Source organism: Mobula hypostoma, chromosome 12 (assembly GCF_963921235.1).
Source record: "Mobula hypostoma chromosome 12, sMobHyp1.1, whole genome shotgun sequence".
In the NCBI taxonomy this organism is placed as follows: domain Eukaryota; kingdom Metazoa; phylum Chordata; class Chondrichthyes; order Myliobatiformes; family Myliobatidae; genus Mobula; species Mobula hypostoma.
Window position 1 is genome coordinate 52735528 of NC_086108.1, and position 25578 is coordinate 52761105.

General features: G+C 41.0%; 1 protein-coding gene across 2 annotated transcripts in view; it reads left to right on the forward strand.

Annotated features, from left to right (window-relative positions):
- Nucleotides 1-14961: 14961 nt before the first annotated feature.
- Nucleotides 14962-25578, forward strand: part of atg4c (autophagy related 4C, cysteine peptidase) — a 68978-nt gene continuing 58361 nt past the window's right edge. The window contains exon 1 of one of the 2 annotated variants that reach the window (XM_063064109.1): nt 14962-15036. The gene's annotated coding sequence lies outside the window, so the exon portion shown is untranslated. The remainder of the gene's footprint in view (nt 15037-25578) is intronic. The other variant, XM_063064110.1, reaches the window with a different exon arrangement.

Consider the following 25578-nt stretch of genomic DNA (forward strand, 5'->3'; position numbering starts at 1 on the left):
GAATGTTAGTGTTTCTCTTCTAGATGAACTGAAAACAAAAGTAGGGAGGTTCTGCTTCAGCCATATAGGGCATTGTTGAGACCACATCTGGAGTATTGTGTACAGTCTTGGTCTTCTAATACACACACTTCTCATAAAGCATGTAAATGCACTGCAAGCAATTAACTGAACAAATACTAGACAGATACCTGGAACGGGCAGGTGGTTGTATAAGCAAACATTGGATGGATGAGGCTTGTATCCACTGTTTTAGAAGAGTGTATAAGGACTTGATTGACATGTGTAAGACCCAGTAAATCTTAACAGGATGGATGTGGGGAGGATGTTTTCTCTTGTGGGAGAATCTAGATTAGGGGCCACTGTTTAAAAATGAGGGGTTGACTGAAAAGATGCTTTTCCTTTCCGAGGCTCATGAGTCTTTGAAACTCTTCCTCAAAGGATAATAGAAGCAGAGCCTTTGAGTGTTTTTAAAGGAGAGGCAAATACATACTTGTTGGGGGGGGGTGAAAGGTTAATGGTGATAGGTGGAAATGTGGACTAAGTTACAATCAGATCAAACATAATCTTATTATATAGTGGAACAGACATGATGAACTAAATCATGTACCCCTGCCTCCAATGCATACATTCATGTGCTCACCCTTGTAACATGTAGCCATTCAGTCTTTCCAGCACTGTCAGGAAACGTAGAGGAGTCTTGATCCAAACACAGAGCAGCAGAGTCAATTTAGTAGTGAGTAATAACTTTAAAAATAAACTGCGAAACATGCCACAAGAGAGAAAAAAATACTTACCAGTACAAGGCAACAAGGTAACTGAAGGCTAGGAGCAACTGGTTGAGGCTGGCTGGTTCAGATGAGTGAACAAGGAATGTGGATGAGAGCTGGGTTTAGATAGGCCGCAGGTGATGAGTTGGAAATGAGTGGCAGGTGATTCCTGATAGCTGGCTGGAGACTGGGTTAAGTCTGTATGTGCAGGCCTGACTCACTCATTTGAGTTGCAGGTTTCCTGCTGAATCTGTATACCATGTATGTGACAGCCTTGATGATACTGTGGATCTGATCTATGGGAATGTACTGAATGCAGCTGCCTCCTGCATGGTTCCCTGATTCTTCAACCCATTGCATTAACTCATTATGATTCACTTCTCTCAATAGCTTGTGATGTCATTAGATTGAACTATCTCTTCAAGGTCTGCATTATGTCCTCCTCTAATACCTTAGTGGTAGATCATGGTGTGAGTACACTAGAATGTTTCATGCTCCTTTGACCGTGTTGCCAATAGCATTATCACCTTCTTTCCCTCGACACCATCAAACTTCTCTGATCTGTGCTCTTCACAATTCCTCAGTAATGTTCACCTTCAGAACAACTTCACATTGTGCATATAGAAGAGAAATAGTTGAGTCTGCAAATCTCCGAAGTAATATATACAGATAATGCTGAGAATATTCAGCAGCTTAGCATCTGCAGAGAGACAAATTGCACAGTATTTCAGATTGTATTGCTTAAAAGAGTACACTTAAACAACACGTGTAGATACTGCACAAATAAGTTCTAAGCCCTGGCCATTCCCAACAAGTGTCAGTTCAATGGTATTATCATTGTTGAATCCGACTGTCAACATCCTGCAGACGATCAGTTCCCAAATCAGAATCAGGTTTATTATCACCGGTACGTGTCATGCAATTCCAGAGCTGAGGGCTAATATACCAGTATAGAAATACCACCACCTCAATTTTCTTCCAAGTTCTTCGCGATCAATATTATTATTATTTTATTACTAGGTCAAAATTCTAGAACTTCCTTGTTAAAAAGACAAAGCTGGTATTAAGAGCAACTTTTCCAGAGGCATTATAGATGGTCAATAAGTGCTGGCTTTTCCAATGACACATCATATGAGTGAAGAAAATGTTGCAATTACAATTGTTTCTGAAAAGATTAATAATATAGAATCCCACTGCATTTTATCTTTGAGTGTTTAACCTTCCAGTTAATTTAAAGAGTAGGAATGTCAGTTAGTATTTAAGCCATCTTAATTTTTATTGTGATAGCAAGACCCTGTTGGACCTTGGTAACACAGAATACTCTATGTGGTTCACAGGTTCGCTGACAAGACCAACACTAGAGAAGCTGCGAAGTATCATCTGTGGTGAAAACTAAGCCTAGGCTGTGGGCTCACCTGTTGCAGATGAGCAGGAGAGGTGGTGAGGGAGATCCTCAGTAGCGTGTGCTGTTATCCGTACTCGGTTGGGGTCTGATTCTTTCCGTCGATGCTGCCCTCCAATGTTCGCTCGGTGGAGGAACAAGCTGGACCAGAGCAATTTACCATAATGCCACAGTCATGTCACTCAGGGACTTGACTACTGTATATATTTGTTTTCCTTTGTGACTGTATGTTTTTTTGAAATCGTAGCTATATGCAATATTTGTGGTATACTGTATGCCATGTGCTGTGCTTTGTAGCTTGGAACTGTTTTGTTTGGCTATGTTTATGTAAGATTGAATGATAATTGAACTTGAACTTGAACTTAATAGAAGGAGAAAAACGTTCAAACAGTTTTACAAGATTCTGATCTAACTATTTTGATTATCATGCTTTTCCAAGGTTTTGATCTCTTTAAGTAACTTATGTGAATCAAGTTTGTTAATCTTCTTGATGATCCACAAAACAAAATATGTTAAAAGCGAACAAACCAAGTTTTCCCAATCTTTCCAAATATCTTAAAATTTCTGAGATTTTGGAAGCATCTGACTGATCTGTTTGCAACTGCACTTACTGCTTCTGGTATCTTCTTCATATCTTTACCATCAGTTTTTTCTACATCTTTCAGTCATCTACATTACCATTTGAAATTGTTACATTATTCAAAAAGACTTTGGCTCCTTTATCTCAAACAACAGGAATTCTGCAGATGCTGGAAATTCAAGCAACACACATAAAAGTTGCTGGTGAATGCAGCAGGGCAGGCAGCATCTGTAGGAAGAGGTGCAGTCGACGTTTCAGGCCGAGACCCTTCGTCAGGACTAACTGAAGGAAGAGTGAGTAAGGAATTTGAAAGTTGGAGGGGGAGGGGAAGATCCAAAATGATAGGAGAAGACAGGAGGGGGAGGGATGGAGCCAAGAGCTGGACAGGTGATAAGCAAAAGGGATACGAGAGGATCATGGGACAGGAGGCCCAGGAAGAAAGACAAGGAGGGGTGGGGAACCAAGAGGATGGGCAAGAGGTATATTCAGAGGGACAGAGGGAGAAAAAGGAGAGTGAGAGAAAGAATGTGTGCATAAAAATAAGTAACAGATGGGGTACGAGGGGGAGGTGGGGCAGCGGAAGTTAGAGAAGTCGATGTTCATGCCATCAGGTTGGAGGCTACCCAGACGGAATATAAGGTGTTGTTCCTCCAACCTGAGTGTGGCTTCATCTTTACAGTACAGGAGGCTGTGGATAGACATGTCAGAATGGGAATGGGATGTGGCTATCCACTCTATCTATTCCTCTTATTATCTTGTACACCCAGCACTGGTGAAAGCCCAGCACTGTCTCTACTTTCCACGAAGGCTGAGAAAAGTCCATCTCCCACCCCTCCATCCTCACCACATCCTACAGAAGTTGTATTGAGAGCATCCTGAGCAGCTGCATCACTGCCTAGCTCGGAAATTGCACCATCTCGGATCGCAAGACCCTGCAGCAGATAGTGAGGTCAGCTGAGATGATCATCGGGGTCTCTCTTCCCACCATTACAGACATTTACACCACATGCTGCATCCATAAAGCAAACAGCATTATGAAGGACCCCACGCACCCCTCATACAAACTCTTCTCCCTCCTGCCATCTGGTAAAAGGCACCGAAGTATTCAGGCTCTCACAACCAGACTATGTAACAGTTTCTTCCCCCAAGTCATCAGACTCCTCAATACCCAGAGCCTGGACTGACACCAACCTACTGCCCTCTACTGTGCCTATTGTCTTGTTTATTATTTTGTAATGCCAGCACTGTTTTGTGCACTTTATGCAGTCCTGGGCAGGTCTGTAGTCCAGAGTAGTTTTGTGTTGTTTTACATAGTTCAGTGTAGTTTTTGTATTGTTCATGTAGCACCATTGTCCTGAAAAACGTTGTTTTGTTTTTACTTTGTACTGTACCAGCAGTTATGGTCGAAATGACAATAAAAATTGACGACTTGACTTGAAAAGATCAAACTACCATGTGATCTGGTATTGAGCCTGACAAATGAGAATACACCATTCAAATTGTTGCTAACTCATCTCTTTTAAAGAGCAATAGAGTACCCCATTCAGATGCAGAGTCCCAATTGGTAACACCAATATTAAGTAGGGCATCGACTCTGGTTACTGTGGATAAGAAAAAAAATCAGCTTTAATTTAAATTGTTCATATATTATAATATGTTGCCTATATTATTCATATGTTTTTTTTCAAAATTCATTAACACCTATTCCTTTTGACAACATTTGGGGACTACATTATTAATATGAGATACTACAGGCATTATAATAGAACAGAATCCTAGAACGGATTAATACAATAGAAAATATTGGGAAAATATTACTTTGAAGTTAATGTTTTCTGTGGGAAGTGTAAAAGCATTTATTTTGCATTCAAAATTGTTAGTTTAGTCATTAGTATTCTTATAATTAATCTCTGTGGAAATTAGGAATACCTCTAAGCAGTCATAATCAAAAATGAAATATTGGTTAATTAACTAGTTTCATGTTGTTGTTTATAGTGAAATTACAATCTTATCCATTAAATTAAAAACATAACCAATTATTAACCCAAGTTTTAATTGCTGTGTTCAAGTTGCATTAGGGTAGTTCATTTTTATTTTTTTAATTGCTCTGAAGAACTTAAATTCTGTCCTTTTTCAAAAAATATCCAACTGTGTTACTCAAAGTTGCTGACATTTCTAATATGTGGGAAGATGTGCTACCACATTTTAATATCTGCTCCAATTAGACCTCAAATTGTAGGGACCCTGAGGACTGAATTGTGATTGGTGGGGGTGGGGGGGAGGGTGCCTTTCTTTGCCCAATTTCAGCAAATGTTAGTTGACTACTTACTTGGTTTTCCTTTCTTACTCCCGGGGGTCTAATGAAAGCCGAGCAGACTAAAAATCTACCATGGGAAATTTTCTGATCTATATGGGTTAGTGTACCAGATAGGTTTATTCATCCAATAAAGGTTATAACAGTATATTCATATATTCACCCAGACTGGGCTACCGAATTGTTTGGATTGTCTGATGTTCAGACCAACTAAAGTGAGCCAAACTCCTTATGTAGATCCTGAAATGGCCCGAGGAGTGCCATTTCTTATCTCCTATTTTGGATAATTACCCTACATGATTACTCCCTGATTTGTTGGCCACTTGTCCAGCCCTCAGTGATTAATCAGCATGTTACAGGTAAATATAACAAATGCATTACACCTCCCACATCTAGTCGACCTTCTACTATTTTGAACACCTACTTGCTTTTGAGGATTACCTCTTAGTTTCGACACATGTGACAGCTAGTTCTTTTGTCCTAGATATCCCAGAAGAATAAATGGACATTGCTTCATCCTGAGGCTTTTTGATCTCTAGTTTATGTCCTATATTAATTTCAATCTTACTACATCTTCATCAATCCTCCATCCTCTGCTCCACAGACCTGAATTATTAACTGAATTGAGATAGGGAAAGGGAAGATGGATATATTGGCTTCAATGGTGGTCATCCATCGTGTCCAACAATGGCAGGGAACCTGTGCAGGAGAGTTCTGAAAGTTGAAAAGCCATTGCACAGGAGCAGTTCCACTCTCTCGACCCCAGAAGCCTGGGTCCAGGCGTACGAACGAGCATCACAAATTGGGGTCTTCCTTGGTTGCGGTGGATAACCATAGTCATCAGTGTGCACACCTTGAACCTGGAAGCTTCAGTTGAGGTCAAGGAGGATTTCTGCTCTGGCTTTGTGAAAATCCTGTCTACATCCCAAAAAGAGGCGAACGGATTTCACAGGCTGAAGGGACAGGGTGGAAAGGAATGCAGCCCACTGAGAGGTATAAGAATATCTGACAAAATGCTTAGACCATAGCCTTGTCATTACCCTGTTTCATCAGAAGGGTAAGCACAGGATTCAGATGCTACTGGATCAAAGCACTGGCACCTGTTACATTATGTTATCATCTGACCAAGTGACTGCTCACAGCCACCACACTCTGACAGGCGTTGCAGTAATCACCAAGTAATCCGCCCTATTACCAAAAGCAACCCTGCCTCCAAAAATCAGCATCCACCGAAGCTTTGCCACCATCCGGGTCTCATACCTGGTACAAAACTCATGGTCTACCAGGCATCAGTGAGCTGAAGAGCCAGTTTCCATGCTGTTGATTCCTGCTCTCCTATAAGATGACAACTGAATTCTTGAAGCACTGTAAGGTACCACCACTGTGGAGTCCACAAAATTATTTAAATTCACTGGAAGGATAAGCGGATTAATGCCCAGGTAAACATCCCCAGCACTGAGGCTCTACTAACTCTCAATCAGCTGTATTGGGCAGACAATGTCACTGGGCAGCCATGCCTGACAACAAGCTTCTTAAATTGACATTCTATTCTGAATTCATTTGTGGATGAGATCATATAAACAGAGGAAACAATTCAAAGATAAACTCAAAGTTTCCCAAAGTAACTGCAACATTCCCACTGACTCCTGGGAACATTTGACCCGGGACTCCACAAAGTGGAGACGGAGTATTTGGAAAGATATTGAGGGGCTTAGGGCCATGCAGTAGAGCACATAGAAGCCCCATTTAAATCACACAAGGTGTGCATCACATACTATTCACCCCCGTCACATCCTACAGATGAATTCAGAATAGTGTCAATTTAAGGAGTCTGTTGTCGGGCATGCGTACCCAATGACATTGTCTGCCCTATTCACCTGCCAATTGTTTCAGCCACCTGCTGTCCCATCCAGGACAGAGTCTATGGTTCCCACTTTGGCTTCATCAGCCTCCTCAAAACCCATAGAACTGGAGTGAAAATAAGTAACTTAAATCTCATTGAACGACAGAAGAAGTGGATATCATCTAGTTACACAAAGATTCAATATTGTTTAATGTCATTTCCTCTACACAAGTGCAAAGGAGAAAAAAATCACAGACAAGAGTAAAATCTGCAGATGCTGGAAATCCAAGCCATATACAAAATGCTGGAGGAACTCAGCATGCCAGACAGCATCTATGGAAAAGAGTATAGTCGACGTTTTGGGTTGAGACCTTTCATCAGGACTGGAGAAAAAAAGATGAGGAGTCAGAGTGAGAAGGTGGGGGAGGGGAGGAAGAAGGTGATGGGGGAACTGGGGGGGGGACGCATGAAACTCAATTCCTTCATCTCCACCGCATCTGCTCTCAGGATAAGGCTTTGCATTCCAGAATGGAGATGGTCCTCCTTCTTCAAAGAAAGGGGCTTCCCTTCCTTCACCATCAACGCTGGCCTCAACCTCCATTTCACACAAATCTGCCTTCACTACATCCTCCTGCCACCCAACCAGGTATAGGGTATTCCTTGCCCTCACCTATTACTGCATCAGCACGTAATCCTCTGTAACCTCCGCCATCTCCAACGGGATCCCACCACCAAACACATTTTCACCTCCCCCCCCCCAGCCCCTACACTTTCTGCTTTCTGCAGGGATCACTTGCTATGTGACTCCCTTGTCTATTCGTCCCTTCCCACTGATCTCCCTCCTGGTACTTATCCTTGCAAGTAAAACAAGTGCTACACCTGCCCCTACACTTCCTCCCTTACTACCATTCAGGGCCTCAAACAGCCCTTCTAGGTGAGGTGATATTTCACCTGTGAGTCTCTTGGGGTCATCTATTGTATCCAGTGCCTCTGGTGTAGCTGTCTGCATATCGATGAGACCCAACATAAACTGGGAGACTGCTTCACTGATCATCTATGCTCCGTCACCAGAAAGAGCGGGATATCCCTGTGGCCACCCATTCTAATTCCACTTCCTATTTCCATTCCAACATCTCAATCCATGGCTTCCTCTACTATTGTAATGAGGCCACACTCAGGTTGGAGGAGCAACACCTTATTTTCCATCTGGGTAGCCTCCAACCTGATGGCATGAACATTGAACTCTTGAACTTCTGATAATGACTCCCCCTCCCCTTCACCATTCCCCATTTTCATTCCCTCTCTCACCTTATTTCCTTACCTGCCCAGCACCTCCTTCTGGTTCTCCTTCCCACTTTTCTTTCTCCCATGGCCTCCTGTCCTCTCCTCTCAGAGTTCCCCTTCTCCAGCCCTGTATCTCTTTCCTCAATCAACTTCCCAGCTCTTTATTTCAACCCTCCCCCTCCCGGTTTCACCTATCAGCTTGTGTTTCTCCCTCCCCACCCCCCCACCTTCTTACTCTGACTCCTCACAAACAAGAAAAAATGTGCAGATGCTGGAAATCTGAGCATGCTGCCTGACCTGCTGAGCTCCTCCAGCGTTTGTGCGTGTTATTCAGGATCCCCATCTTTTTCTTCTCCAGTCCTCCTGAAGGGTCATGGCCCGAAACATCGACTGTACTCTTTTCCATGGATGCTGCCTGGCCTGCTGAGTTTCTCCAGCATTTTCTGTGTGTTTCAAGGAGAACAAAACAATAGTTTCTCCAGATCTGATTCAGCACAAAAGATAAATAACACAATAATAATTGAAAAACACAATAAATACTGTATAAATACAAAAGATAGTTTTTATGCCCGGTTTGATTATGTCCATAAAGTGATGCTATGTAAAGTGGGTGTGAGTGGTGCAAGTACTCCTTAAGTTGATAACCATCTCCTTTGTCTTGTTGACATTAAGGAAGAGGTTATTCGCCTGGCACAAGGCCCTAAGCTCTTCCACCTCCTCTCTGTAGGCCAACTCATCATTGTTGGTGATGAGCCTCACCACTGTCGTGTCATTAGTGAGCTTGACAATGTGACCACTTGGGTGTTTGTAAGTGCAGTCATACGTGAGCAAAGTGCACAGAAATGGGCTCAGCACACCGCCCTGGGGTGGTGGTGGGGGCACCTGTGTTGAGGGAGGAGCTGTCATGCATCCTATCCGAGCTCTGTTCATTCGGAAGTCCAACTCCCAATTGCATAATGGTGTATTTAGAGAATACACCATTTTCTAAATGGAGAAGGAGTTGGTTCAGCAAGTCGGTGGGGCAATAGTGTTGAATTCCGAACTGAAATCCAGAAACAGCATTCTGACATAAATGTCCTTGTTTTCTAGGTGTGTCAAGGCCAGGTGCATAACAGATTCTATGGCATCTGTCAAAGCAGTACAGCCAAAAAGGTGACCCACCCCACTCCCTGAGAAGTAGCATATGCAAACATGAACAGAGATTGAATTTGAAGTACCCAGTCCTTCAATCCTGCTCTGCCAGTCAATAAGGTCCTTTGTAATCATATTCTACATTCTGTCTTACCTGGAAATAGAAACATAGACATAGAAACTATACAGCACAATACAGGCCCTTCGGCCCACAAAGCTGTGCCGACCATGTCCTTACCTGAGAAATTACCTAGGGTTACCCATAGCCCTCTATTTTTCTGAGCTCTGTATACCTATCATATCTGCCTACACTACTGTTGCTGGCAGCCCATTCCACACACTCACCATTCTTTGCATAAAAAACTTACCCCTGCTATCTCCTCTGTACCTACTTCCAAGCACCTTAAAACTATGCCCTCTCGTGCTATCCATTTCAGCCCTGGGAAAAAGCCTCTGACTATCCACACGATCTTCCACCTTGTTTAAATCAAGAATATATGTGGCTCTGCCTTAAAAATACACAATGACCATAAGAGAGGAAAAAAATGACCATTTTCTCTAACTAGAGGAAACATCCTCTCCACATCCATCCTGATAAGATTTTTCATGTTTTATGCTTCATTCATTCATCTTGGTTAATTCCTGTACAAATAAGCCAACCATGTCTAATCTTTCCCCATTCCAGATATTGGTCTATTAAACTTCACTGAGCTATCTCCGAAATATTTACATCCTTCCTTAAATACAGAGACTGACATGATACCAATAATATATTTATAATGTGCAATATTGGTACTTATTCTTATCTTGTCATCCAATTACATTCTGTTTTGTTTTTCATTCATCTTTTCTATATGATAATGATTAATTTACAGTGTGTGTGATCTTTGTGGTCTTCTGTGGTATAAAAACACAAGAACTCGGAGCAGGAGTCAGCCATCTGGCCCCTCAAGCCTGCTCCACCATTCAATAAGATCATGGCTGATCTGGCCATGGACTTATCTCCACCTACCTGCCTTTTCCCCGTAACCCTTAATTCCCCTACTATGCAAAAATCTATCCAACCTTGTCTTAAAGATATTTACTGAGGTAGCCTCCACTGCTTCACTGAGCAGAGAATTCCACAGATTCATCACCCTCTGAGAAATGCAATTCCTCCTCATCTCTGTCCTAAATGCACTTCCCCGAATCTTGGGCCTATGTCCCCTAGTTCTAGTCTCATCTACCAGTGGAAACAACTTTCCTGCCTCTATCTTATTTATCCCTTTCATAATTTTATATGTTTCTATAAGATCTCCTCTCATTCTTCTGAATTCCAGCGAGTACAGTCCCAGGCGACTCAATCTTTCCTCATAGTCTAACTTCATCATCTCTGAAATCAACCTGGTGAATCTCCTCTGCACCGCCTCCAAAGCCAGTATACCCTTCCTCAAGTAAGGAGACCAGAACTGCATTCAGTACTCCAGATGGGGCCTTACCAGTCCCCCGCACAGTTGGAGCATAACCTCCCTGCTCTTAAATCCAGTCCCTCTAAAAATGAAAGCCAGCAGTCCATTTGCCTTCTTGATAGCATGCTACACCTGCAAACCAACTTTTTACAATTCATGCACAAGCACTCTCAAGTTCTTCTGCATAGCAGAATGCCACAATTTTTTACCATTTAAATATTAATCCGCTCTTTTGGTTTTCCTTCCAAATTGGATGACCTCGCATTTAACAACATTGTACTCCATCTGCCAGACCCTTGCCCACTCATTTAACCTATCTGCGTTTGTATATCTTCAGACTCACCATATCTTCTGCACAATTTGCTTTTCCATTCAATTTAGTATCATCAGCAAAACTTAGATACTCTCCACTTGATCTCTTCTTCCAGATCATTAATGTATATCGTAAATAGTTGTGGGCCCAGCACTGACTCCTGCAGCACACCACTCCCCACTGATTGCCAACCAGAGTAACACCCATGTATCCCAAGTCTCTGCTTTCTATTAGTTAACCAATCCTCTATCCATGATAATACATCACTCCCAACTCTATGCATCCTTATCTTATGGATAAATCTTTTATGCGGCACCTTATCAAATGTCTTCTGGAAATCCAAGTAAATAACATCCATCTGTTCCCTTTTATCTACCGCGCTCGTTATATCCTCAAAGAACTTCAGTAGGTTTGTCAAACAGGACCTGCCTTTGCTGAATCCATGCAGCATCCGCTGATGGATCCGTTTCTTTCCAGGTACCTCACTATTTCTTCTTTAATGATAGCTTCAAGCATTTTCCCAACCACAGATGTTAAACTAACTGGCTGATAATTAACCGCCTTTTGCCTACATCCTTTTTTGAACAGTGGCATGGCATTCACTGTCTTCCAATCTGCCAGGTCCTGTCCAAAGTCCAGAGAATTTTGGTAAATTATCACCAAAGCCTCTACCATAACTTCTTCCATTTCTTTCAGTACCCTGGGATGTATTCAGTCAGGACCAGGGGACTTACCTATCTTCAGGCCCACAAGTTTGCTCAGCACTACTTCCTTAGTGATAGCTATTGTATCGAGGTCCTCACCTCCTATCTCATCCATAACATTTCTCTTTGGCATGTTAGACATGTCCTCCACCATGAAGAGCGACACAAAATAGTCATTGAAAGCCTCTGCCATTTCCTCGCTACCCAATATTAATTCCCTCTTCTTGCCCTCCAAGGGACCTATGTTAACTTTAGCCACCCTTTTCCACTTTATATAATTATAAAAACTTCTGTTATCTGTTTTTATACTTTGTGCTAGTTTATTTTCATAGTCTATCTTCTCTTTCTTTATTGCTCACTTAGTGGCTCTTTGTTGCTTTTTAAAGTTTTCCCAATCTTCTAGTTTCCCACTACTCTTGGCAACATTGTATGCACGAGCTTTTAGTTTGATGCCTTCTTTTAATTCCTTAGTTATTCAAGGCTGGCTCTTCTCACCCTTACTGTCCTCGCTTTTAAGTGGAATATATTTTAGTTGCGCACTATGAAAGATATCTTTGAAAGTCTTCCACTGTTCCTCAACTGTTCCACCAATAGCCTGTGATCCCAGTCTACACTATCCAAATGCTCCCTCATCCCATTGTAGACTCCATTGTTTAGACATAATACACTGGTTTTAGATCGAACTATTGCACCCTCCATTTGTATGAGAAGCTTAAGCATACAGTGATCACTCTTTCCAAGAGGATCCCTAACTACAAGATCACTAATTTTATCTGTCTCATTGCACAGGACCAGATCTAAGATGGCATGTTCCCTTATAGGTTTTGTAACATGTTGTTCAAGAAATTCAACACAGATGCAGTCTATGAAATTCTCCTAAAGACTGCCTCAACCAACTTGACTCACCCAATCTATGTGCAAGTTAAAGTCCCCCATGATAACTGCTGTTCCATTCTTACATGCCTGAGATATTTCTCTGTTTATTGCCTGTGCAACTATAATATTATTCAGTGGCCGATAAGCAACTCTCACCAGTGATTTTTTTTCCCTTTACTATTCCTAATCTCTACCCAGTTTGATTCAACATTTTGCTTCTGAGATCTTATATCATCTCTCACTATCGCTCTGATCTCATCTTGAATTAAGAGCGCTATCCCACCTCCCTTATCTTCCCACCTATCCTTCCATGTTACCTGATATCCTTGGATATTTAATTCCCAATCTTCTCCACCCTGTAACCACGTCTCTGTAATGATCACTAAATCACACCCCTTTTACTGATTTGTGCCACAAGTTCACTGACTTTGTTTCAAATGCTATGGATATTCAAATAAAGTGCCCTTATACTCATTGTGCCTTTAAAATCTTGTAACCTTTTACTCTTATGCACTTGACTTTTCATCACTCCACTCTTACTTTTCTCTTTTTATCTTTTGCTTTTTCTTTATCTTTATCCACTTATCCTTCTTACATTATCCATATTTCTCCTATCTGTTGAACCCACCCCCTACTATTTAGTTTAAAGCCCTATCCACAGCCTTAGTTATGTGATTCGCTAGGATCCAGGTCCCATCATGGTTCGGGTGAAGCCTGTCTCATTGGTACAGCTCCCTCCTTCTCTAATACTGGCACCAATTTCCCATGAATTCAAACTCACTTCTCCCACACCAATCTTCGAGCCACACATTTATTCTTCTTGACTCTATGTCAATTTGCACATGGCTCAGGTAGTAATCTAGAGATTACCACAGTTTGGTTCTGCTTTTTAATTTAGTCCCTAGCTGCTCAGATTCCCTCAGCAGAACCTCTTTCCTTGTTCTACCTATGTCATTGGTACCCACATAGACCATGACAATTGGATCTTTCCCCTTCCACTGCAAATTCCTTTGCAGGTCAGATAAGATGTCCCGAACCTGGCACTATGCAGGCAACAAAGCTTTCAGGATGCTCTATCCATGCAATAGAGAACTCTGTCTATTCCGCTAACTATACTATCTCCAATTACCACAACATTTATCTTCTCTCCTTCCTCTTGAATGACTCTCTGAACTATGGTGCCAGAGTTAGGTTGCTCATCCTTCCTACAGCTCCCACTCTCATCCACAAGCTCGAGGGCTGAGGCTCCTCCAGCACTGTCTCTTGGATCCCACTACCCACCTCACCTGCAGTCACACTCTCTTGTCCCTGACCACAGACCAAATTTGAGGCAGCTAATTTAATGGGTGTGACTACCTCCTGAAACAGAGAATCCAGGTAACTCTCCCCCTTCCTGATGTGCTGCAGTGTTTGAAGCTCAGATTCCGGGTCATCAACTTTGAGTCCGAGTTCCTCGAGCAGCCAACGCTTGCTGCAGATGTGGTCTCCAGGAACCACAATGGGGTCCAGCAGCTCCCACATCGTGTAGCTACAGCACAACACCTGATCCTGCATCATCCTTACTTAATTTGATTAGCCGTAATTTCATGCCCTTTTTTTCAACCACTACAAAAGCTTTACCTGCTACTTACCTGTGCCTCCTTGCCAAAGCCTCTTGAGCCCAAGCCTCAATTTGTAAATTTGGTGCTGTAAATGTACAATCACTGTAAAGCTATGTAGTAATTGTTCCATTAATGAAATGCACAATATTGTTATTAGTTTTAGTGAAATATTTAATGTACTTACAACGAAGAAAATATATTCTGGACCTGTTACGTAATGTATGATCCACCTTACAATATGTGGGTTAATTATAACGTTAACTCTTTCTGAATACAGTACATGGTATATGATCTATTTTTACCTAGTTAACTCTATACGAAACTAATCCCCGTTAAGTATATGATCCATTTGCAATTAATGAGTAAATATATCGCTAATCCCTGTGATCCAACGACAATTTGCACAAATTAAATCATATTACTAATCCCTGATGGATATGATACCTCCACAGTGTGTAATCTTTTATTTTTATTCGCAATCTGAGCAATTTATATAAAACTCTTTAATTTCAATATGGTAAATTGCTAACGATGGAATCTGTATGAAATTGCTAATCCCTTTTATGTCATCACTTGAACTGTAATCTATAGTTCTCAGCCGTGCGGTGTTTTGGGACGGACGCTCCGCTCCTTCAGCCGCCAGTAACGGCGCGGTCACGTGACAGGCCGCTGCGCGTGCTTTGCCCTTCCGCCAATCCCGGCGGCCGAGTCGGCGGCGCCATTGTAGGCGGGGAGCGTGCGCCCGGAAGCGACCGCAGCTGATTTTGGTACAGGTACAAACTTCTAAATGAATAAACCGTAACGTAAATTGTGAAGCAAGGGGAATCGACGGGTGAGAGAGGGTGTGAAGCTGTTACACGAGAACCAGCAGATGTTGGGGATCTGGCACCAAACAAACTGCTGGCGGTCAGACATCTTCTGCCTCCACTGATGCTGCCTGACCTGCTGAGATGGTTTTTTCTGTTTAAGGGTTGTTCTTGTTGATGCAGGTATCTCCTGTAGTCCAAGTGCAGCAAGTATTTAGTTACGTCGTTTTGCTCACCCTGGCAACTGCATCGCTTCTGATGACATTTTCTATTTCTAAACGATCCGATTGATGCCTTTTGTTAACCTCTGATTTTGAATTCAGTCGAATCCGGTTGTTCCTTCGATTTTTGCAACTCTTTAGAATGAAAAACTGTTTGAAAAGTAAACTGGGTGGCGAAAGGTCTTTTTTAAAACATTTCCAACTTACTGACAATTAAAAACCTTTTAATCGGCCGCTGTTATTTTACCGACAGAACCAACAAAAACGGTATAAGCTTAAGTTATTGACAGGACCGGAAAAGAAGGGCACGACGTTAAGCTAGGTTTTTGTCATTGCTATTGTTTTAAAAGAATCATAATACCTCAGTGCAGAATGATTTTTTATGCCAAAACGGAAGGTCTTCTGATTTCAAGTTTTTAAAAAATCGACATCATGTCACCAATTACCTTTTTAATTACGTCACTGTTTTAAAATGATTTTCCTAAGTTTTTTTTAATCAAATGTTGACAGTTGTGTCAATCCATTTGGTTTCTTGACATTCTATAATTTATCAATCTCCTTTGTGCACTTTTAATGGGTTAGAAGATAGCACAATTGGTTCCCTAGCTACCCTTATGATGATATTATGTAGATACCCAGGTGCGAACAGTGCCTGACATTCACAAAAAGGGGGAAGTATAAATAATTTTCAGTTGTTGTAGTTTGAAAATATCGTTCCCACATTTCCTCAGCCCTAGCAGATATGGTGCAAAGGTAAAGAATTGTACAGGAAATGAGCATTCCCATAAAATAAATCTCTATTTCATTTCGCAATAATATTCAGGTTGTCAGCCTTGCTGTTGATGGCCAGATCATTTCACAATCATAATTGTTCTTGAATTGAACACGGGATTTATGAACTAGAGCCTTAAGTCCAAATCCTAGTATCTTGGCTTTTCAATTTAACTATGGGTATGGTTATTAATTTAATTTTGGTTCTTTCGTATGTACAATATTACGAGTATTGGGGAGGGCTTGAACTTGTAAATCAGTCTAATGTTTCTGTGTCCCACCATGATGGCAAATATGGTCCTACAGTTCTGATGAAAAAGCAATTTGATTTCTTATGTCTTTGGTCTGTAAATTGCAAAAGATCATATTCATGTAAATTGTGTAGATAAAATGAGTGTTCCTTGCAGTTGTGTCAGCTTTATAGTACATTCAGATAAAATTGGATTTACCCTTGTAAGTGTTCATTCAATTATTGCAGAGGAATTACAGCTAAGATTATAACAGCCTCTTGATATTTTACTTACAAAGTTAATGTTTTTTTTGTGTGCCATACTCTGCCAGAGCCTTGGTGACCACTTTTTCAAGTGGTTGTCTTGGAGGAAAGATTCTGTGAGTGGTCCCCCACGTCCTCCTCACAGTGCAATTTTTTTTTTAAGAGGCCGAGTTGCGAGCTCGACACTCAACCCGGCATGAATGGAAAGCGTGTCCAGGAGCAGCCCAACTGGATTCGAGTTCTGGAACGAAGGTTCCAGAGTCCAGTGCTGATGTCACTGCGCCACCAGCCAGCCTAAGTTAATGTTAGCTGTATTAAAAAAAACTGCATAAGCTTTTTTTTTAAGTTAATGTTACCTGCATTAAAAGAATCCTAAATTATAACATCAAAGACCAATTTTTACAAATCAGAGATATTATGAAGTGTGTGTGTGTATGTGTATATATATATATGTATATATATATATGTGTGTGTGTATATATATGTGTGTGTGTGTATATATATGTGTGTGTGTGTATATATGTGTGTGTGTGTGTGTATATATGTGTGTGTGTATATATGTGTGTGTATATATGTGTGTGTGTGTGTATATATATGTGTGTGTGTGTGTGTGTATATATATATATATATCAATCATAGGTAGCATCTGGGGACTGAGGATGTTGTATTTCTTCAAGGATGCTTTGAGTTGATCCTTGAGTCTTTTTAAGCTCTTTCTCCCATTGAAAGAACTCATAATGTCTGATGTTTGGCATGCAAATGACATGGTTTGGCCAAAGCAGTTGAGTATAACGAGAACCTCAGTCTTGGAGATTTTGGCCTGGGAGAGTAAACAGATTTCATTGTCCTTGTAATGACGAGAGGATTTTGCAGAAACAGCATTATTTTATTTTCCAGTGCCTTGAAAAGCTTGTAGTAATCAGTGGATATTTCAGAATTATATAGAAAAAGAATAAGCATTTCACTGCCAGTCTGTAGGTTGCAGGTTCTAAGCTCAGTCCTGAGTTTACAATACAGTATTCATAAACTCTTTTCTTCAATCAAACAAAGACTGTGCTGGCACATCAAAGATGCCCGTGTCTGCTTCATCTAGTGGTGTTTCCCAAGAAATGGGAAGTGTTCAATATTTCCCCACCAGGAATAGGGTTCCCCTGGTCCTCACCTACCACCCCACCAGCCTCCGGGTCCAACATATTATTCTCCGTAACTTCCGCCACCTCCAACGGGATCCCACCACTAAGCACATCTTTCCCTCCCCGCCTCTCTCTGCATTCCACAGGGATCGCTCCCTACACAACTCCCTTGTCCATTCGTCCCCCCCATCCCTCCCCACTGATCTCCCTCCTGGCACTTATCCGTGTAAGCGGAACAAGTGCTACACATGCCCTTACACTTCCTCCCTTACCACCATTCAGGGCCCCAAACAGTCCTTCCAGGTGAGGCAACACTTCATCTGTGAGTCGACTGGGGTGATATACTGCGTCCGGTGCTCCCGATGTGGCCTTTTATATATTGACGAGACCTGATGCAGACTGGGAGACTGCTTTGCTGAACATCTACGCTCTGTCCGCCAGAGAAAGCAGGATCTCCCAGTGGCCACACATTTTAATTCCACATCCCATTCCCATTCTGACATGTCTATCCACGGCCTCCTCTACTGTAAAGATGAAGCCACACTCAGGTTGGAGGAACAACACCTTATATTCCGTCTGGGTAGTCTCCAACCTGATGGCATGAACATCGACTTCTCTAACTTCCGCTAAGGCTCCACCTCCCCCTCGTACCCCATCTGTTACTCATTTTTATGCACACATTCTTTCTCTCACTCTCTTTTTTCTCCCTCTGTCCCTCTGAATATACCTCTTGCTCATCCTCTGGGTCCCCCCCCTTGTCTTTCTTCCCGGACCTCCTGTCCCATGATCCTCTCGTATCCCCTTTTGCCTATCACCTGTCCAGCTCTTGGCTCCATCCCTCCCCCTCCTGTCTTCTCCTATCATTTTGGATCTCCCCCTCCCCCTCGCCCTCTCAAATCCCTTACTCACTCTTCCTTCAGTTATCCCTGACGAAGGGTCTCGGCCTAAAACGTCGACTGCACCTCTTCCTACAGATGCTGCTTGGCCTGCTGCGTTCACCAGCAACTTTGATGAGTGTTCAATATTTTCTTGGTTCTAGCTGTGAATCTTAATTTTGGGGGCAGTATATTATATAAGGGACAGGTTGATTAGGAGCCTTTCCTTATGGGTGTTGAGTGTAAGATTCATACTCACTTATTTTCAGAGAAAGTATTGATAATTTCCTTGATCTTGGACTTTGAGCATGCACAAATACAATCATTGTCTACCTATTACAATTTGGATGATCTTGGTTCAGCAGTGCAATGTGCAGATAATACTTAAAGTGGCAGTTGAAGATCTCTTGTTATTTTAATGCAAGCTTGTGAAATGAAACAAAACTCTTTTTAAAAGATTTATTATCACATTTTGCTGGAAGATTCTAAAGTAAGAGATGCTTCTGTTAACTGTAACCATTAAAAACAAAGTACTGTATTTATTATCGAAGTATGTATACAATGTACAATCTTGAGATTTGTCTTGTTGCAGGCAGATGCAAAGCCGAGAATCACAATATAACCTGTGTAAATAAAAACCACACACAGGACCATCCAACCTCCAATGCGTGAAAAAGAAAGAAATCGTGCAAACAAATAGCATTAAACCACAGAGTCCCCTAAAGTGAGTCCACAGCCATGGAATCAGTTCAGTGCTTTGCCAAGGGTTGCAGGTTGCAACTGCAGAGTCAGTCAGCGCTGAAGCTCCTCAATCAAATTGCCCAAATAGCAAAAAAATGAGAAGTAAAACAGAAACACAAGGAATGTGAACTGCAGTGTTGTCAAGTGAATCCATAGAGTGTGTTCAGTACTGAGGTGAGTGAAGCCCGCCCAGTAGCACGATGGTTGCAGGGCAACAGCTGCACCCAGACCCGGCAGCTCGGGACACAAGTCTCCTACACGTTCCACCTGCTAACAGCAGCAAGAGGAGACTGGTCAAATGCAGGCAGGCAATGCTGAGCATCTGTCCATCTTCTGCTCTAGTCCTCGATAGTTTTAATCTTGCCCAATGGAGTAATGGAGCCGACCATGGCTTGTGTTCTGCCTTTAGGAATTGATGCAGCATACACCCCCAGCAACGGTGTATTTGCAGTTTCCGCGGTCTTCCACTGCAAATCACCCAGGAGGTCACAGAAACAGCAGATTGTTTAGTCGGTTCAAAAATGCATTCTTACAGGCTGCAAATGATTGTAGTTCTGAAGAAGTATATTTATAAGAAGAATAGTTGTTTTGTAAGCTGTCTACAAGATGTCGCAGTTGGTCACTGGCACCATCTTGCCAGAACAAATGATTTTGTTTTAAGAAATGATTGTTGGGAAAAGAAGTTCCAGAATACAGTAGTTAATTTGCCTACTTGGGACTAGTACATTTTAGCCCAATTACACAGCTGCACCAGTTAGCCAAAGCTTCATGAAAATAGTTAAAAAGGTATTTTAAAAAAAGATAAACCACTATTTCAGTGAGTAATACATTCACCCATTTTACACTGCTATGTTCTTTTGATTGACTGTAAATGAATAAAATCAATGCAGATACCTAGTGCAGATAATAGACTGCTTTCATTGTCTTCCTGCATGAAGCAGTGTCTTAATCCAAGATGCAAGTTATTAAAAATCACTGCTTTTTGATTCAGTGTCTGTCAGCCCAAATAGATAACATAACACAAGCACACACAACTGATGCAATTTAAAAACTTTCCTCTAAGCCCGTCTTACATAAGTGTACATGACTAATGCTAGTTATAAACTGTTTGGCACCAGTCTCCTGCCCCATTTAAGCAGAATAGTGTCCCAAATAAAAGAATGGAATCCCAGCTATTTTCTCAATTAGTGTTTGTTCTTTAAGAGTTGTCCCAGATAACCAACTGCTTCGATTAGCCAATGGCCTACATAACCAATGGCCCAATTAACCAAATCCACGGTATTAAATTCATGTGCTGTTATCGCTTGTTTTTTCTCGAATACATATTTAATATGCCTTAGCTAGCAATATTTAAATTTTACTGTTGTCTAGGAATATTGTGGTTTTCTGTATAAATTTAACAGTTCAGCAAAAAAACTGTAGGGAATGTGATCAATATTTAAATTTATTTTATAATTTCTCCGAGTATTTATAAATATCAGAGTTCTGTCAAAAGATCCTGATGTTTATAATATTCACTAATATTGGAATCCACAAAATCACAACCAGCTTTTTGTTTCAAAAAGTTAGTTTAAGTTAATGTTAGTTGATAGGTTGTCTTCTGTTATTAGATCCTAACAAAGTGTACAGAAATATTACCATGAGGACATTGGTACTAGAATTGTTCTCAATTAGTTTAGTTATCGTGGGTTAATATATTAGGCCAGTACAGAAAGTAATTCAAATTGCCATGACCTCCATAAATGATATGTAAGCATAATGGCTAACAAATTATATATAACAGTTTGTGATATAAATCATGGAAATAAGGATACAATATATAATAATCTTTATTGTTTTAAGCCACAATTCAATTGTTCAAAAGCGTTACAAATGTTTTATCTGTTTATTATTCGCTGGAACTGAACAGGGGTCAGTAAATAAATTTCCAGTCAGTTCTCCTGTATGAGTTTATTAACTATTCTGCTATTTGCAATTCCTCTTGCTTCTATTTAGTTATTTTGTGGTATGTTTCATATTTAAAGCCAGGAGGAATTGTCTTGCTTTAGTAAAGTTGCTGAGTGACAAGGAACAAAGACAATCTGTGGGATAATGCTCAGATTGAAACATATAAGACAGAATAAGTTATAAAGCATTTATCATTTGGGAAGGAAACAACAGTTCTTTGTTTTAGAGCTCCTGGAAGAATGAGTCAGAATAATTGCATTGACTTGGAACTTCAATGCGAATCTGTAAGTGTTGATAATTCAACAGTCAGTGCAACAATTTTTACCTAGAAAGCTGGAGTTATAATGAGAGTAATACTTGCTCCATTTGGTTTCAGGTAATCCTGCATATTTACTGTCTTGTCCACTTGATGAAAACATGTAAACTTACTCAGGTGATAAAATCTTTCTGGATCTTTTGGTAGGTTGGCTGGTGGTGCAATTGTTTTCAGAGTCACTGACCAATAAAAATATATTTTAAACCATTAGAGAAACATTTGTTTATATGTGAGCTAATTTGTAAGGGGAATCATTCTTCCTCACTTTACTCAAAGTGACCATGGTTTTTCAAGTTCAAGTTTATTGTCGTTCATATGTACATGTATATACTGCCAAAGGAGACAACATTCTCAGGATCAAAGTGCACAACTCAGTATATATATCTCACAAGCATAGTACATAAAGTAATATTACCACAAATAATGAGGTGCTTATATAATCAAGTTTAAAAGTAAATGAGTAACTACTGTAAACTACTGAGTTTCATATGTGATGAGACTTGGATGGTGGCAGGGAGTTCAGTTGTCTTAACAGCCTAGGGTAAGAAACTGTTTCTTGTCCTAACTGTTCTTGTTCTAATGATATGGTACCTCATTTCACTGAATGTACAATAAGAAGGGCTCACTGTAGATGAGTTTACTCATGATCTTTTCTGACATCAAGTATAGATTTTGAACCAGCCTAGTTGATAAGATAAAATATCACTGCAGAACTTGACAAGAACCACACAACTTTTATTAATTTTGTTCAAAAACACTGCAGAATGAGTGATGTAGGAATTGGGAAATGAGCATTTGAGGATGTTATATCATCGATACACAGCTCCCAAAGTCAAGAGAACTTTGGATGCCACTTAGCGTGCCTGGACTACTGGATGTTACTGTTCTAAATATGCAGAGATCAACATTTACTTAAATTCTTGCTCCTCATTCCAAATTGAATGTGATATCATATTTTCAGTTTGACTAATGCTTCCGTTTTTCACTTCTTTAAAATATTTCAGCTTTGCCTGTGCTACAGCACATCTGTGAATGTCAGCATCCCTGGTCTACTAATCTGTTTTGATTATTCCAGTGCCTTCTTGGACTTTTCTCTTGTACTCTTCATAAACATGAGGTTATCCAAGCTCTGTCATGTCCTACTTTGTACCAGATCCTGTATACCTATCATCCCAATGTTTGTTGATCTTGGTTTAATATATTTTGATTACTAAATTAAACCAGAAGTTGAGCTTTGAATGAATTTTTTGATTTAACACCAATGCGGTTTTTGCTTCTGGAATTATTGTCAGGTTATACTTCATTTATTAGTAAATACACAATTAAATAATTTGTACTTTGCCCTAAAATGATTCTTTTGTATTTGAAGCTCCGAAGAGGAAGTAAACTTCTGGCTGTAAGTGACACATTTTCTGAGAATGAGCAAATGATAAATATTTCTCAGAGAAATATTCTGATGGGTAATATGATTCTGACAGTAATAGAAAGTGATTAAATGTTAGAAAGAAAATAGATGTTTAAATGAAAATAGGAGCAAAAGAAAACTGAGCCAAGTTTATTGTTTTAAATAGTTTTCATTTTAAAATAGAACTTTTGAATTTTTCACTGCTGTTTAAGTTAGCATTACAATAATGGGCTGGATTGTAGAGTTGGATATCCATCTGCCATTTACCACTAAATTGTGGCCTCTATGTGCACTACTTGGCATTAATTGAGGACTATAGAGCAGAGCTCCTAACTGAATTTTGGTGTGTAGTACTGGATTGTCAACATAATAACAGTGTAAATATCCCTCTGCAAAACCTGTTGCTCGGATGGAATGATCAGCTCATAATCCTTGATAGAAGATTTGGTGTTGCAAGGTTGATGCATAGACTTAAATTATGGGAAATATCAAGTTAAGTGGAAATCCAATCATAAGTAAGGGAAAATCTGCAAATGCTGAAATCTGAGCAACACACACTAAATGGTGTAGCCATGGGCACATGCATGAGTCCCAGCTATGCCTGCCTGTTGTTGGCTACATGGAACAGTCTATGATCCAAGCCTACACTGGTGACCATCCTGCGCTTATCCTACGCTACACCAACGACTGCATTGGTGCTGTTTCCTGCACTCGTACTGAATTCATCGACTTCATCCACTTTGCCTCCAACTTCCACCCTGCCCTCAAATTTACCTGGTCCATTTCCAACACCTCCCTCCCCTTTCTCAATCTCACTGTCTCTATTGCTGGAGACAGCTTAGCCACTAATGTCTATTATAAACCCACTGACTCCTACAGCTACCTGGTCTATACCTCTTCCCACCTTGTTACTTGTAAAAACACCATCTCTTTCTCTCAGTTCCTCCGTCTCCACTGCATCTGCTCGCGGGATGAGGGTTTTTATTCTAGAATGAAGGAGATGACTTTTTCAAAGAAAGGGGCTACCCTTCCTCCACCATCAATGCTGCCCTCAACCGCATCTCTTCCATTTCATACACATCTGCCCTTACCCCATCCTCCCACCTCCCTACAAGGGACAGGGTTTCTCTTGTCCTCACCTACCATCCCACCAGCCTCTGCATCCAGCACATAATTCTCCGAAACTTCTGCCATCTCCCACCACGAAGCACGTCTTTCCCTCTTCCTCCCTACCCCCCCCTCACATTCTGCTTTCCGCAGGGATCACTCTCTACGTGAGTCCCTTGTCATTTCATCCCTCCCCACTGATCTCCCTCCTGGCACTTATCCTTGCAAGTGGAACAAGTGCTACACCTGCCCCTACATCTCCTCCCTCACTACCATTCAGGGCCCCAAACAGTCCTTCCAGGTGAGGTGCCTCTTCACTTGTGTGTCTCTTGGGGCTACCTACAGTATCCGGTGCTCCCGGTGTGACCACCTGTATATTGGTGAGACCTGACATAGATTGGGTGACTGCTTTGCTGAACACCTATGCTCCGTCCACCAAAATAAGCGTTATCGCCCAGTGGCCACTTATTTTAATTCCACTTCTCATTCCTATTCCAAATGTCTATCCCTGGCCTCCTCCACTGTTGTGATGAGGCCATACTTAGGTTGGAGGAACAACACCTTATATTCCGTTTGGATAGCCTCCAGCCTGATGGCATGAATATTGATTTCTCAAACTTCCGGTAATGGCCCCCATCCTCCCACTCCTTCATCATTTCCATTCCCTTTTCCCCTCTCTCACCTTATCTCCTTGCCTACCCATCGCCTCCCTCCTGTGCTACTCCACCTATTTCTTTCTTCCATGGTCTTCTGTATTTTTCACCATCAACTTCCCAGCTCTTTACTTCATCCACCTTCTTCTGCTTTCAACTCCCCCCACCTTTTAAATCTACTCCTTAGCTTCTTTTCTCCAGTACTGCCGAAGGGTTTCAGCCTGAAATGTCAACTGTACTCTTCCATAGATGCTGCCCGGCCTGCTGAGTTGCTCCAGCATTTTGTGTGTGTTGATCAAGTTAAGTGGATTGGTTTACTTATTTTGTTTGCAAAATGGGAATAATTGTGATAATCACTGGATTTTCATGACAACTTAACTACTTTCAAAGTAGTTAGCTTTGTCTCCAGATTGGTTAGAAAATTCTTGCAGTTGGCATTTAACCTTGCATTAAATTTGGGCTAAATGTATTATATTTTAATGTAAATTGTGTGAATGAGTAAATCTAAGGAACTACACTACAACTGGAAAAACAACACAATTTTGTAGTATCTGCATACAAGTTAATTTTCCCCAACTCTTTTGTAGTGATTTGAAAGCCACTTTAGCTAGAAACCACAAAGCAGCTATTTTGTATCACCACACAGGAAAAGGCAAATTGAAAGTAATTCTAATTGGTCTAGCTGACAGTCATGGATATTGACGATGTAGTACTAGCTGTGCTTAGATATATGATGGATACAGTTCAGGAGAAAATTCGTGGAAAAGAGGACAGGATGCATATATCCTTTTCAATAGGTTTCAAAACTTTATTTGAAAATATATTTTCAACAGTAATGTTTCTTTGT